The 13,152-nt window shown below is 41.6% G+C and overlaps 1 protein-coding gene and 1 long non-coding RNA gene across 8 annotated transcripts in view; one reads left to right on the top strand and one right to left on the bottom strand.

The window, feature by feature from the left end:
• The window catches only part of CHST8 (carbohydrate sulfotransferase 8), a 278,075-nt gene that overhangs the window by 60,986 nt on the left and 203,937 nt on the right, over positions 1-13,152 (bottom strand). The window lies entirely within an intron of this gene.
• The window catches only part of LOC135975623 (uncharacterized), a 116,229-nt gene that overhangs the window by 98,018 nt on the left and 5,059 nt on the right, over positions 1-13,152 (top strand). For both annotated transcript variants that reach the window (XR_010592593.1, XR_010592594.1), the window contains exon 3: positions 2,345-2,870. This is a non-coding gene — a long non-coding RNA (uncharacterized LOC135975623). The remainder of the gene's footprint in view (positions 1-2,344; positions 2,871-13,152) is intronic.

Below are 13,152 nucleotides of genomic sequence, written 5' to 3'. Positions count from 1 at the left end.
TGTAAATCATTTTACAAGCTGTACATCAGCAGGATAGTAATCTGGAGAATGCTTATGTAGCTTTCAAACAGCTGGTCATGTTCAAAAGTCTCCATTAACTAAAACTTAATTAATACTAATTGCCAGGGTATTCCTCCTGAAGAACATGCATGCCACCAAAATTCATGAGGTTGCAATGCATTCAAAGCTGTAGCTCTTAAAGTGCTACTGAGTAATACAGGGAGAATAGTAAACAAATACTGAAAACACAAGACTTTTGGTTTTTATTTATTACATATACCTTATTTAATAGCTTTACAGGTACTCATAATGGCTGACTTTGCAGTGGGTAATGACTCAGAAAAAACGTAAAGTATGCAGATGTAACCTAGAAGTGCAATTCTCCTGTAGTAGCAAAGAAAAATAAATGGACATAAAAGCTTTTAAAAGTCCATTTAGAGAAAGAGTGAGTCACTATTACATGATTAAAACATTTCCATTTGCTACAATATGTGATTAGGTAAGAAGTAGTATTATCTTTGCACTGTTGACTGAGCGGGTATTTTGAACATTCTAAAGGGCAATTTCTCCTTAAATACATTTTCCTCTAAAGTTCAAATTCTTTACAAAATGTGGACTGTGAGGAATCAAGTACAATTGTTTCAAACAAGGGGTGTCTGCAGGTTTTCTGGGGATGTAACTATCAAGTTAAACATAACACGGAGTCAACGTTCATTTATGTATAGCTAAGGAAAATGCAATACTCCTACACAAAGCAAAAGGAAAAAAAGAACCAAACCAACATGAAACAAAAAGTTTGAAGCAAACAAGCGGTGTGGTTTGATTAATGTTTGAGAGAACAGTTGGATAATGGTGCTCAGCTGATTATAAGCATCTCTAAAGAAGTAATTTTTCTCTGTAAAGTATGCATCTCCTTGGATTTGCAATACGATTTGTTTTATTTTTCACTGACATCTTGCTTATAATACAGAGTGGTCTTCTGCAGGAAAGAAATGCTTGGAAAAATTGGTAATGTATTGGTGTTGTGCAATTCATTTAAATATATTTCAAAGATTTTTATTAAGCTGTGTGAATGTTTGGGGCCAAAATCCCAAGTCATATTTCAGGTTTCATTCCCAAAATTAATCTCTTCCAGGTTGACATGAGCAGAACCCCATTTTCCTGCTGGCTCTGTTCTTCATACACTCTAATTGTAATCCTGCGCCAGACACCCACATTTGCCTTTTTCACTCTTCTGGGGCCTGATCTAATAGTATCTACTATTTCATTCTCAAAAGTTTTTTGGTAGTGATTAACTGGACAATATTTGGAGCTTTGGGGTTGTCAGCTGGTAGCCCATCCTATTCAGTATCTTTGGGTGGGCTGCCAGGAAATTCTGTTACTCTACAATTTGGACAAGGTATTCAGAAGAGTAGACTTCCCCCTCATCTGCTCAGTTAGCTGAAGTGGAACCAGGAAATGGTCTGGCCCTTTGGCTACTTCTGTCAGTACCCCTGACTTCAGTCTGAAGGCTGAGAAACGCCAGATAACAATGCAGTAATGAAAACATCCACCTGTGACTGAAGTATAATTTGAGGTAAAGGATGTTAGGAGGCAGCAGTGATAGCAGACAAGGATTTCCTGGTCTGCTCACACCTTATTGCCCTGAAGATCCTTCCTGTGGACTGTGAGCAGCAGCTAGCCTGTTTGCTAGCTTGTTTGCTTGCCTGCCTTAGATGCCAAATTGGGGAGCAAGTCAACTGGCTATCCATCAAAACATTAAGGGGAGGAGGTGCGATAAAGAGCCCTTCAGGACTGCAAAAATGAGTGGGGGGAATAGGGAAAGGACTTCTAGCATAAGATGGGGTCCTGTGAAGCTGTCAACGTTGGCAATGTTTGCTGCAATGCTCCATGATTTTGTCTAGGTTTTTTAGGTTTGTGTGAACTACAAACTTGGATAACTGGCTGTGAACTCACTCTGGTGGATTTTCCAGAACCTTGTTTGTTTACACACTCAAGAGTTCAAAATGTACATACATCTAGGTTAGGCTAGAAGATGGCAGTACAGGTTACCACAAGATGACCATTCTGTAAGACATCCAGTAGTTAACACCTTTGAACCTGTCCTGCCAGTTTTCTTCACATCTCCCTGCCTTGAGATTCCTTTTCTGCCTCTCCCCGTTTTTCTTTCCTTTCTCTCTTATTTTTTAAAGTTCTCCCACATCCATGCAGTTGGAGTAGGGTGTTGGCCAGAACTGCAGTCACGTTGATGCAGTTGTAGTAACAGTCTGTTTATTCTGGCATAATAGCCAAAATGAAAGTATTATGGCAAAGGATTATAATCCAAACTGCTTTCCTTTCACAGCTTTTCATCCTGGGAGAAAGCATTGCATGGGAGAGTTCAACTGCATTAGTTACCCTTCAGTCTGCAACATCTGCTAAGATGGTAGACTACACGCTCCTGACATGCTGTGTCTTCCAGTAAACAGGAGATATTGGATCTCCTGAGTCAGTGGGGAGAAGAGGCTGTGCAAGCACAGGTACAGACCAGCCATAGAAAGTTGGACATCTATGAACAGATTGTATGGGGGATAAATGGTCATGACCGGGATCAGCAGCAGTGCACTGTTAAAACAAAGGAACTGCAGCAGGCATATCCAAAGGTCAGGGAGGCTATCAGTTGATCAGGTGCCAAACCACAGACCTGTTGCTTTTACAAAAAGCTGCATGCCATGCTTGGTGGAGACCCTGCACCCAACCCCGGATGCCTCCCAGGAGCTCCTGTCACAGATCCGGGGGTCCGGCTATGCCACAAGTCAGGACTCCATCATAGACCAGTCAGTGGCAGCAGTGGAGCACAGACAAGCCCGATGCAGGGGAACGAACCTCAGGTAAGTGTGCAAATTAATTTCCCATTACAGTGATGGTGCCTACCAACTTAGTAGGATACAGCTAGTGATTTTTTTTAATTTACTTATACTAGGAGAGCTAGCAGTACAACAGAGAGGTGCAGTTATCTGCTTTTCATTCCCCTGTACAGTTAGGAGAGGGGTTCATGTGGAGCAGTTAGTTTATGTACACAGAGAGATTCCTTGAATCCTCCTGAGAGAACTTGATGACGCTTTCATGGAGGTACTCTGCAACCCCCCCCTAAAGTTTTCTAAGGATGGCAGCCTTATTTCTTCCTCTGTGGTAGGATACTTTCCCACACCAGTCAGTGATAACTTCAGCAGGCACCATTGCAGTATGCAGGATACCAGCATATGGGCCCAGGTGGCTTTGGGATGCCAGCAGCAGTTATGGTTTCTCTGCCTTTGTTAATCTTGGGAGTGGGATTTCAGCTGCCTATGAAAAATGGTGCCAGTATTCAGTGCCATTGCCCTATACTCAGTTTCATGCCACTGAGCAATTCCCTTGTCATTTCCTGCATGGTTCATGGAATTTTCAAAATAGGCATGAAATCAGTGGGATAGAGATGCCATTATGGGGTGGAGAAAGTTGCATGATGGGAAGTTGACCCCTTGCTCCCAGTCATCCCTGCACAACGCATTTCTCAATTCATGTATTGCCAAAATTTCCCAAAAGACAGTGCGCAGGTTGCACACTGGGATACTTCCCATGATGGTTCACTGTGCTATACAACGACACAACAATCCTGGTGAGTATGTGCAGCGCCAATGTAAGTTGTCAAGCGTGCATGCACATAAGCGATATACTAACCGTGGTGGCTTTATGCCAATGTAACTTGCGTTGACAAAAGTTTGTAGTGTAGACATGCCCTAGACTGAAGTGGGGAGGGATGAGGGTGGGTGACTAGGATGAGAGTGAGAAGGGAGAGCTAGGTGTCACAGTTCAGGGCAACTGCACCTGTATTCCTCCTCCCTTGACGGCACCAACTGCAGGTCCCCGTTATCTCTGGGGCAGAGACCTGTGTGTCTGTCCCTCCTCACTGGGTCTTTTCCAGGCAGCACAGTTCTCTGCCTACTCTATAATATTCCCAGCGTTAAACAGGCCAGTGTTTGCACTTTGCTGTCTCTCACCAGAGGCTATAAGGAGCATAATTGCACACAGTTATAAGTTACCACACAGCTCTTTCTATGCAAGCACATTTATTTTTAAGGTGAAAGCATTATAGAGAGAACAGATTTAAAAATTTTATTAAAGATAATGTTAAAAAAAGTATATCCCTGCATGCATGCTAACAAGCTTCCCAGAAATCATTGACTCCAGCAGGGGCTCTGGTAAAACCCCACAAAGGGGTTTTTCTGTGGTTACAGGTTCATAAGAGGTTTAGCTCAGAATGAGCACACCCATGCATAGTTTGTCTTTTCTTTATACAGCTTGGGCCTTTGATCTTCAGAGTGTGGGAACACAATGGTCCCCTCCTCAGGCCATAGCTCCAAAAGGCTGGGCTTTTGTATAACTGAAGGTGGGAATTTGCATTCACCTCTCCCTTGTGGTCTCCCAGGCAAACTGCATCATTTCAATGAAAGTGCAGATTACTACAGAGAAAAGTAGGAGGGCAGTGGTGCTCCATGACCAACTGGGTGGGGACAGTGAAAGTAGGAAAAATCCTACCGTAACTGTGAGTCAACAGAACTCAAATAACCTTTTCCCTGTAGAATGAACAGGGTGGGGTGTTTCAAGCATATCCTGGTAGCCTGTTATAGTGCCTCTAAATATCATTACAGACCATTTAGTCATCATCACTGCATAACAATGTGCTCATTAACTCGAAGTAGGGATTGCTAAGTAGATTTAAGTACTGTAAAATATGATTTTGCAAATTTTTTCAACTATCAGGTACTTAAAATAGTCCAATGTATTCCAGTGCAGTCTGTTTACAGTTACTGTGTAAAATAACCAACATTAAAAGTATCCTCTTTACTTTTCTGGAGGGTCACAACATTTATGGCTTCTGATTTTCTACTGAGAACTTTGTTATATTCATTATATAGTAAGCAACTCCCTTTAAACACTAGATATTACTTGAATTTCTGGAGTACCAAAATAGTGTGCGGCTCTTTATACATATTTAAAGATGGAATCCTGCTCTAAAGAACTTACAATCTGAGACATCACAGAGACAGTAGAACAGGTGAAAGGCTACAATACTTCATTTTTGTATCCAAAACCAACATAGAAGTTGAATTATGATAAAGAATTGCCAGTAGTTTTTAAAGCTCTAGCTATTCCTTTAAGGATTATATTTTCCTTTACCCTCTACCATAAAATCTCCAGCAAAATCCTGAAAATAGGAATCAGTCTGCTTTGCAAATACAATGTCAGTCCAGTTTCATGGCTAGATATCTGTACAGCGGGAGGTCTTAATAGAGTGGAATAAAAAAGAGACAACCAATACTGTTATCCAGTTTCCTTTGAAGTACAAAACACACTGCAGCTGTCAAAATAATACAATATGATCTCAAAAACAGAGCAGATAAAGCTAAGAAAGCTTTCTGTTTTTGAGAAATTAAGATACCATTACTTACTGAGGATGTCTGATTATAGAATGCATTTTCCTGGTTACCAATATTTTCATTGGGTCTGTTAACAAACAGGAAAAAAGTAAACTAACACTTTTAAGGTCTAAGTTAACATATCTTTTTTTCATTGATGCATTCACTGTAACTGGTTTCAATTATGAATTAAATCTATGATGAGTAGAAAAATGCAGTATATTGTCTTCTCTACCAGTAATGATTCTCCAGTTAAGTGTAAACCATTCAACCTAACAAAACATTCCCCCTGGGATTAAATGTCATCGCTTCTAATGACTTGATTTATATCCATTGGCTTTACAGTACTAAACAAAATGTAGTGATGACTATTATAAATCATTGTGGGGATGTTTACAACAGAGATTAGCATATTTTCTGTTTTAGAGACAATTATGGAACAAGGGATCCTAAATCATAAAGTTCAAAGATTCAATCCTTCAAACCCTTACTTATGTGACTAGTACAATAGGATGGAAAATGGAAATTCCATTTCATGGAGGCTTTCAAAATTGGTTTTAATTCCAATTTGAAACAAAGCCTGAAAATTTTGACATTCTCCTCAAAACATTTTTTTTGGAAAAACATTTCAGTTTGATCAAAGCATTTCAATTTCAGCTTTCAAAAAATGTTGTATTATGCATTATGAAACAAAAGTTTAAAAAATGCAAAACAAACTCCTTTTGAAAGAAATTAAAACATTTTGTTCTGAAAATGCCGGAACAGGATGTTTTGACATTGTCAGAATTTCTTCTTCTTTTCTCTGAAATAAAATATTAGCAGAATAGACATGAGTTCGCAACGTATTTCAATTCTGAGGGAACTGCGTTTCCCAACAGAAAACCCTTCTGTCAACATTTTTCTGAACAGCTGTAGTAAGTAGTTCTACTGAAGTCAGTTGGATTACCTTGTATGAAAAGGGTTTGAAGAACTAGGCCTCATCTATTTGATGGTGGCAGAAATGGGAGTCTTGAGATAAAACCTTCGACCTTCCATGCTCTGTTTGCTGCTAGTGAATGGTGCTGTAGGGTGCCATGTTTACATTACATCAATGTGGACCAAAGTATTTTAACGTTTTAAGTTAGAAATAAAATACGTGTCTTACTCTCTAAAACTGTGATAAATTAAAACATGTCAGCATTAATTGTAAAATGACATTATACAGTTTTTATCTTAGCTGTTATAGGTCTTACAAGCTAAAATCATCAGTATTTAACATTTCATTACTGGCTTTCTGTGTTCTAGTCTTCTGCTTTTGAATGACTCAAGTTATGATAGTGTTTGTGATTATTAAATGCTGAAGTATGAATTACATTTCATAGCTAAAAATACTATAAATGTTATCATAAATTTGGAACAGATCTAGAGGTCTCAGAAAAGAAAGATGTTCTCTCAACCCTGCAGCAGATGTGTGGTCATTTGCCTCTAATTACCACTCACAGAGCAAAGTTGCTGTGTGTAAGATTTATCAATTAGGGCATTTCTCACCCAAAACCTTTAGCCAGTTCAGATAACTACACTGGATCATGTTTATGGGTTGGCTGCTGACTACCTGATCTGATTTTTGTCAACCACTTAAGTGAAGCAATTTTGATGTAAACCATTGAAATTAATGGAAGTTTTGCCATTGACTTCAATGGAGCCAGAATTTCAACCACTGTTGAATAAGGCTCATTATTAAATATGTAATATTAAAATACAAATGCACCAGAAAACCAATGATATACTTGTGATACATCGACGATATTTTCTTTCTCTGGATGGATGACTTAAACTCCCTCATAGATTTCCACAACTTCAATAACCACCACCCGTCCATTAAACTCTCTCTGGAACATACCCACAGTAGCATCAACTTCCTGGACATAACTCTCAGCTTCAATAATGGAACCCTACAGACAACTATATACAAGAGACCCATGGATCCCCACACTTACCTTCATAGATCCAGTAACCACGCAAACAGACCAAGAAATCTGTTATCTGTAGTCAGGCTCTCAAATACCACAGAATATGCTCTGAGGTGAAAGCCCAGGACATATGACTTTAACACACTCAAAAACGCCTTCACCAAACAAGGACATTCCACCAGAGAAGTAGATCGCGTCATGGAATGGGCCACCCAAATTTCATGAGAGAACCTGCTTCAAATACAGAAAAAAATTCCCTCCATCTGCATTCTCCTAGTTGTCACCTACCCCCTCCCCATACATATAAATTGGTGAGGTGTAAATTAGCTGTAACCACTCAAGAAAAAGAGCTTGGAGTCACTGTGAATATATCTCTGAAAACATCCACTCAATGTGCAGTGGCAGTCAAAAAAGTGAACAGAATGTTGGGAATCATTAGGAAAGGGATAGATAATAAGATGGAAAATACCATATTGCCTTTATATAAATCCATGGTACACCCACATCTTGAATACTGCGTGCAGATCTGGTTGCCCCATCTCAAAAAAGATATATTGGAATTGGAAAAGGTACAGAAAAGGGCAATGAAAATGATTAGCGGTATGGAACAGCTTCCATATGTGGAGAGACTGGAACTTCTCAGCTTGGAAAAGAAATGACTAAGTGCAGATATGATAAAATCATGACTGATATGGAGAAAGTAAATAAGGAAGTATTATTTACTCCTCATACTACAAGAACTAGGAGTCACCGAATGAAATTAGTAGGCAGCAGGTTTAAAACAAAAGGAAGTATTTCTTCACACAATGCACAGTCAACCTGTGGAACTCTTTGCCAGAGGATGTTTTGAAGGTCAAGAGTATAACAAGGTTCAAAAAAGAACTAGATAAGTTCCTGGAGGGTAGGTCCATCAATGGCTACTAGCCAGGATGGGCAGGAATGGTGTCCCTAGCCTCTGTTTGCCAGAAGCTGAGAATGGGTGATAGGGGATGGATCACTTCATGAGTACCTGTTCTGTTCATTCCCTCTGGGGCACCTGGCATTGGCCACTGTTGGAAGACAGGATAGTGGGCTAGATGGACCTTTGGTCTGACCCAGTATGGTCATTCTGATGTTCATAGAGAATATCATCAAACAACTACAACACATACTCATTGGGGACCCCCTCCAGAAATAAATCTTTCCTGAACCCTGTCTTCTGGCCTTCAAGGTTCAAAAAAGAACTAGATAAGTTCATGGAGGATAGGTCCATCAATGGCTTCAAACAACCTTCCAAACTTTTCATCAGATCAAGCTCCCCACAGACCAGGACATACCAACTGAAAGCAGCACCAGGTCCTGCCAAAACAACAGTTGTAAAATCCACAGACATGTCTCCACTGCTACCCACAACACCCCCTTCAAGATCTATGGGTCCTACACATGCATATCACATGTGGTGTACCTCATGCAGTGCACTAAATGCCTCAAGAGCAACTAGGTGGGTGAAACCAGACAATCACTATGCTCTTGAATGAACTCTCACAGGAAAATGATAAACGACAAAAACACCCCATTACCTGTGGGTGAATACTTTTCACAAAGCGATCACTCAGTATCTGACCTATCAGTCCTCAACCTCAAAGGAAGTATGCACAACACTTTCAAAAGATGAGCCTGGGATCTTAATTTCATAACTTTGCTAGACACTAAAAATCATGGACTGAATAGGGACACTCGATGTATGGCTTACTACAGCAGTTTACAACCCACTACCAACCCTGCCCCTACAGCTGCCTTCCTCCTCCCCCCATTCCTTCCCCCTATGACTGAAGGGGTGTTAACGGGCTGCTTCACCTTGAATGGTCCCTTGACATATATGTTAACTACTTATGCTAAACAATCTGTTCCACCTTGTATTTAGCGGTGACACTAAGGGCTTGTCTACACTAGAAGCTCTACAGCAGTGCAGCTGCACCAATAAAACCACCTCTGCAAGAGGCGGTAGCAGCATTGGCAGGAGAAGCTCTCCCAGCTCTCCTTAGCGCTGTCCACACCAGTGCTTGTCGTTCGGGGGGGGGGGGGTGGATTTTCTGATTGACATAAATTATGCTGACATAAGCTGTAGTATAGACATACCCTGAGGGTTAGTCTACACTAGGAAATTATGTCAGCATAATTACGTCACTCACAGGTGTGGATTTTCCACCCTCCTGAGTGACATTGTTATACTGACCTAACCCTCCAGTGAAGACAGTGCCATGTCCTGTTGATCTAGCTACCGCCTCTTGGAGAGGTGGAGTACCTATGCTGACGGAGAAATTACGTGCTATTAAATACCTTGTAGGAGACTATGCAAGCTGGATGGCATTCAATTAAAGAAATATCTTGTTGGCATTTAAAAATACGGGTAACAAATTACACACAGTTGTTTCAGTGACAACACAAATGAAAGGAATCATTATGCTGTAGGTCACAGAATACAGCCTATTAAAACTGACTTTCCTTTTTGATGTGCAGTGCCAAACATTTTAAGCCTTTCAAATGTGTTAGCTCTGACGGGTAGAAGGGCCTTGTGCAGTATTTTATTAATATGAATGGAACTATCAGTAAAAAGGAATTTTATCTTAGCTCACAAATGGTTTAGAATTTGAGTTCTTTTTAGACAAGTATCCACAGTTTTAGCAGTTTATTTGAGCTTTTGAGAATACTTCTCCAGGTTATGTGAGCAACCTTCCTGACACACAACAACTCATCCCTGTGGCTATTCTTGGACAGATGTAGGGAATTTTATGATGCCTCAGGGTTTAAACTACAGCGTGCATTAAAAATGGTAAAGGTTGAAAACAGCCCAGCAAAAGGGCTATGAGATTTTGCACTTGACAACATTGTTGGTTCTGATTTGTACGGTTTCACACAACTGCGGTTTTCCTTAAAGCCTCAAACGCATTTGAAGCAAAGATGGCATAGGTGAAAACTTTAATAATCTAACATGTTGCCTATGGATTTGTTTGATAATAGCTGAATCTGGAAATTCTGTGCAGAGGAGATATCGAACATGCATGCATGTGCTGCAGGGTATAGGCCTTGAGGAGGAAAAATGGGAAAGAAGTAGGTCAGTAACCATCTCCACCCAGAATAATAACAACTAGCACTTACACAGCCCATTGTTTTTGCAAAGGGCTGTACACCAATCAATTACTTAACCCTCACAATAGTCATGTGAAGGCAGGAGTAAGGGGGTTATTACTCCCATTTTCTAGATAAGGAAACTGAATTGGGAAGTCAAGTGATGTGCTCGGTCTGGTCTGAGAAACTCTATAACCACTCCACACACACTGCCACCAAATGAGACAGACTTTGAACTGGAATTAGAACTCGGGTGCTTCCTGTCCTGTGCTTCCTTCTTCAGATCATACTGCTTCCCCAAAAGCAGCTAAAATTGGGTAGGATAATTGGGTGGAGAAAAGATAACCCCTTCCAGGTCAGGCAGCTTCTGAGTCTAGATCCCAGCACAGGCAGCGAGCTCTGGCCCTCTAGTAGGCTCCCAGAAAAGAGAGCCATCTTGGAGTACAATGGGTGGCCTCAGAGATCCAGGGAAAGAAGCTAAAATGAATTTGCGTGGGAGAACAGGATTTCCCAATACCCTGTTGCACTCTGGGCCATCTCAGCCTCACAAGAACCCAAAGAAAGGAGAGGCGATTTTTGTCTGTTAGGAAAACAGATAAATACAAATCTTCAGCACCAATTGAACTCAATCTCAGAAAAGGAGGACAGGATCTGTTGGTGAGGACAGTGCAGGTGAAGGGAGAATAAAATGCTGGGAATGCCTTTTAGATGGAGGCAGGAGCAGAACAGTAAGCACATGCAATGCACACAGACTTTCACACCAGTTCTGTACAATTATTTCCTGTGGTTAGGAGTAGAAAGGTGGTGTCTGGGAGTTCTTCTCCCTTCTACTGTACATGCTTATTCTCCTCTGGCATAAGGATGAATTGAAGTTAGAGTCAGCCATTTGGAATAGCCTCATCGGTATAAGGTTGGCCTTTGGGCCCAACAGAGATGAAACTTCCCTCTAGCTCCTCCGATCAGCCCCAGTAGAAGAGCAAAGCAGGCAGCTTGCTTCCCGCCCCCCCGGACAAGTCACTCCTTCAGCATTGCAACAGCAGCAGTGCCTGGGCCCCTTCCACAGGTGAGTATAGGTCTGGGGGAACTCTTGAGCTCTACTTATAAATGGGTCCGGTGGCTGCTTTTAGATAGTCAATGCAGCGGCAGAAAATACACTCCAGCGCCGGAAACCTCCCTGCTCTGCTCTTAATCCCAATTAAAGGTTCAGTAGCAGCTCCTCTAATGGCAAACACCCTTCTCCCCCACCTAAGCACTACCATTGGGGGGGGGGGGAGGAGAGGGGAAATCACAGCTCTGTGAGGCCAAGTAGCCCTGAGGCAAAGCTAAGAAGAGGCTGCTGTTCACCTAAACAGGCCACAGTGAGCCTGTCCTATTGATAGACATACCAGTTATTGATTCTCTCATATATTTGCCAACAGTATGAGTCTAGCTGGGACTGTAATCCTGGGCTTTGCTGATTCATCCTGGGTGGCTTCAGTCCTGGCTGGTATCCCAGTGTTGGCCTACTGTCACTAGAATCATAGAATATCAGGGTTGGAAGGGACCTCAAGAGGTCATCTAGTCCAACCCTCTGCTCAAAGCAGGACCAATCCCCAGAAAGATTTTTGCCCCAGATCCCTAAATGGCCCCCTCAAGGATTGAACTCACAACCCTGGGTTTAGCAGGCCAATGCTCAAACCACTGAGCTATCCTCCCCAATCCACTAGGATCTGCTTTGTAGAGTGGGTGGGTGGTGAGCTGCTGGGCTCAGCTGCACTTGCTGTCTGTCATGGCCTATTCCTCCCACCTGCAACCCTACTAGTATGGGGAGGAAGGGATCAACTTTGAGAGGCAGAAAGGTGGAAGACAGCAGCACCTTGCAACGGACACCCAACCTCAGCAGCCTGATATTTGTCAGCTTGGGGGAAAAGAACCCACCTTTCCTAAATTGAATCGAGAGTGCAACCAGTGAAAGCTGGCCACTGTTAGATTGGGGAGCATTTTGACTGCAGTCACAAGTGTGCCAGCTGAAGCCTTGGGTGGCAGGAGGAGGGGAGACTAAGGAGACCTCTAGGAAGGATGCTACAGTCTGGGGCTTGGGCCTCCATTGGCAGAAAATAGGCAGAAATTGTTTTTTTTTAAATAATGAATTGTGATTTCATCTCACTCCGGTGACCACAGAAGCATGGGAAAGGGAATGCAAAACTGCTTGAGAACACATGCATGGCCTACAGGGGGCTAAGTAGCAGGCCTGTGGCCTATTGGAAGTACTATCCCTAGAAAAATTTTTCCAATATTGGCACGTACTCTTCCAGAGGCCCCCATCATGATCACTTTAGCAATATCACTTGCAAATGCATATACAAAAAGCAGACCCTCTGATCTACGTGAATATTCTCTATTAAGGGAAATTTGGCTTCTTGATGGTGAACTTGAGCAATATTGCCTATAGATATAGACCAATCTCAATACATGGATGCCTTCTCTAGACCCACCTTCTGCCATGGCACCTACAAGAAATCAGCCAGTGTTTCAATAACTACGCTCTGGAAAACCAATGTGTGTATTTATATTTGTTTATTAACTATTTATTAAAGATAAAATTGTTGACAGTACGCATTTTTTCATAAGTATTAAGAGGATGACAAATGCAAAAGCTAATGGAATACAGTAGAATT

The sequence above is a fragment of the Chrysemys picta genome, chromosome 14, assembly GCF_011386835.1.
Source record: "Chrysemys picta bellii isolate R12L10 chromosome 14, ASM1138683v2, whole genome shotgun sequence".
Lineage (NCBI taxonomy): Eukaryota > Metazoa > Chordata > Testudines > Emydidae > Chrysemys > Chrysemys picta.
The sequence above is the reverse complement of the archived record's forward strand: the minus strand, read 5'-3'. Positions and strand labels throughout refer to the sequence as shown.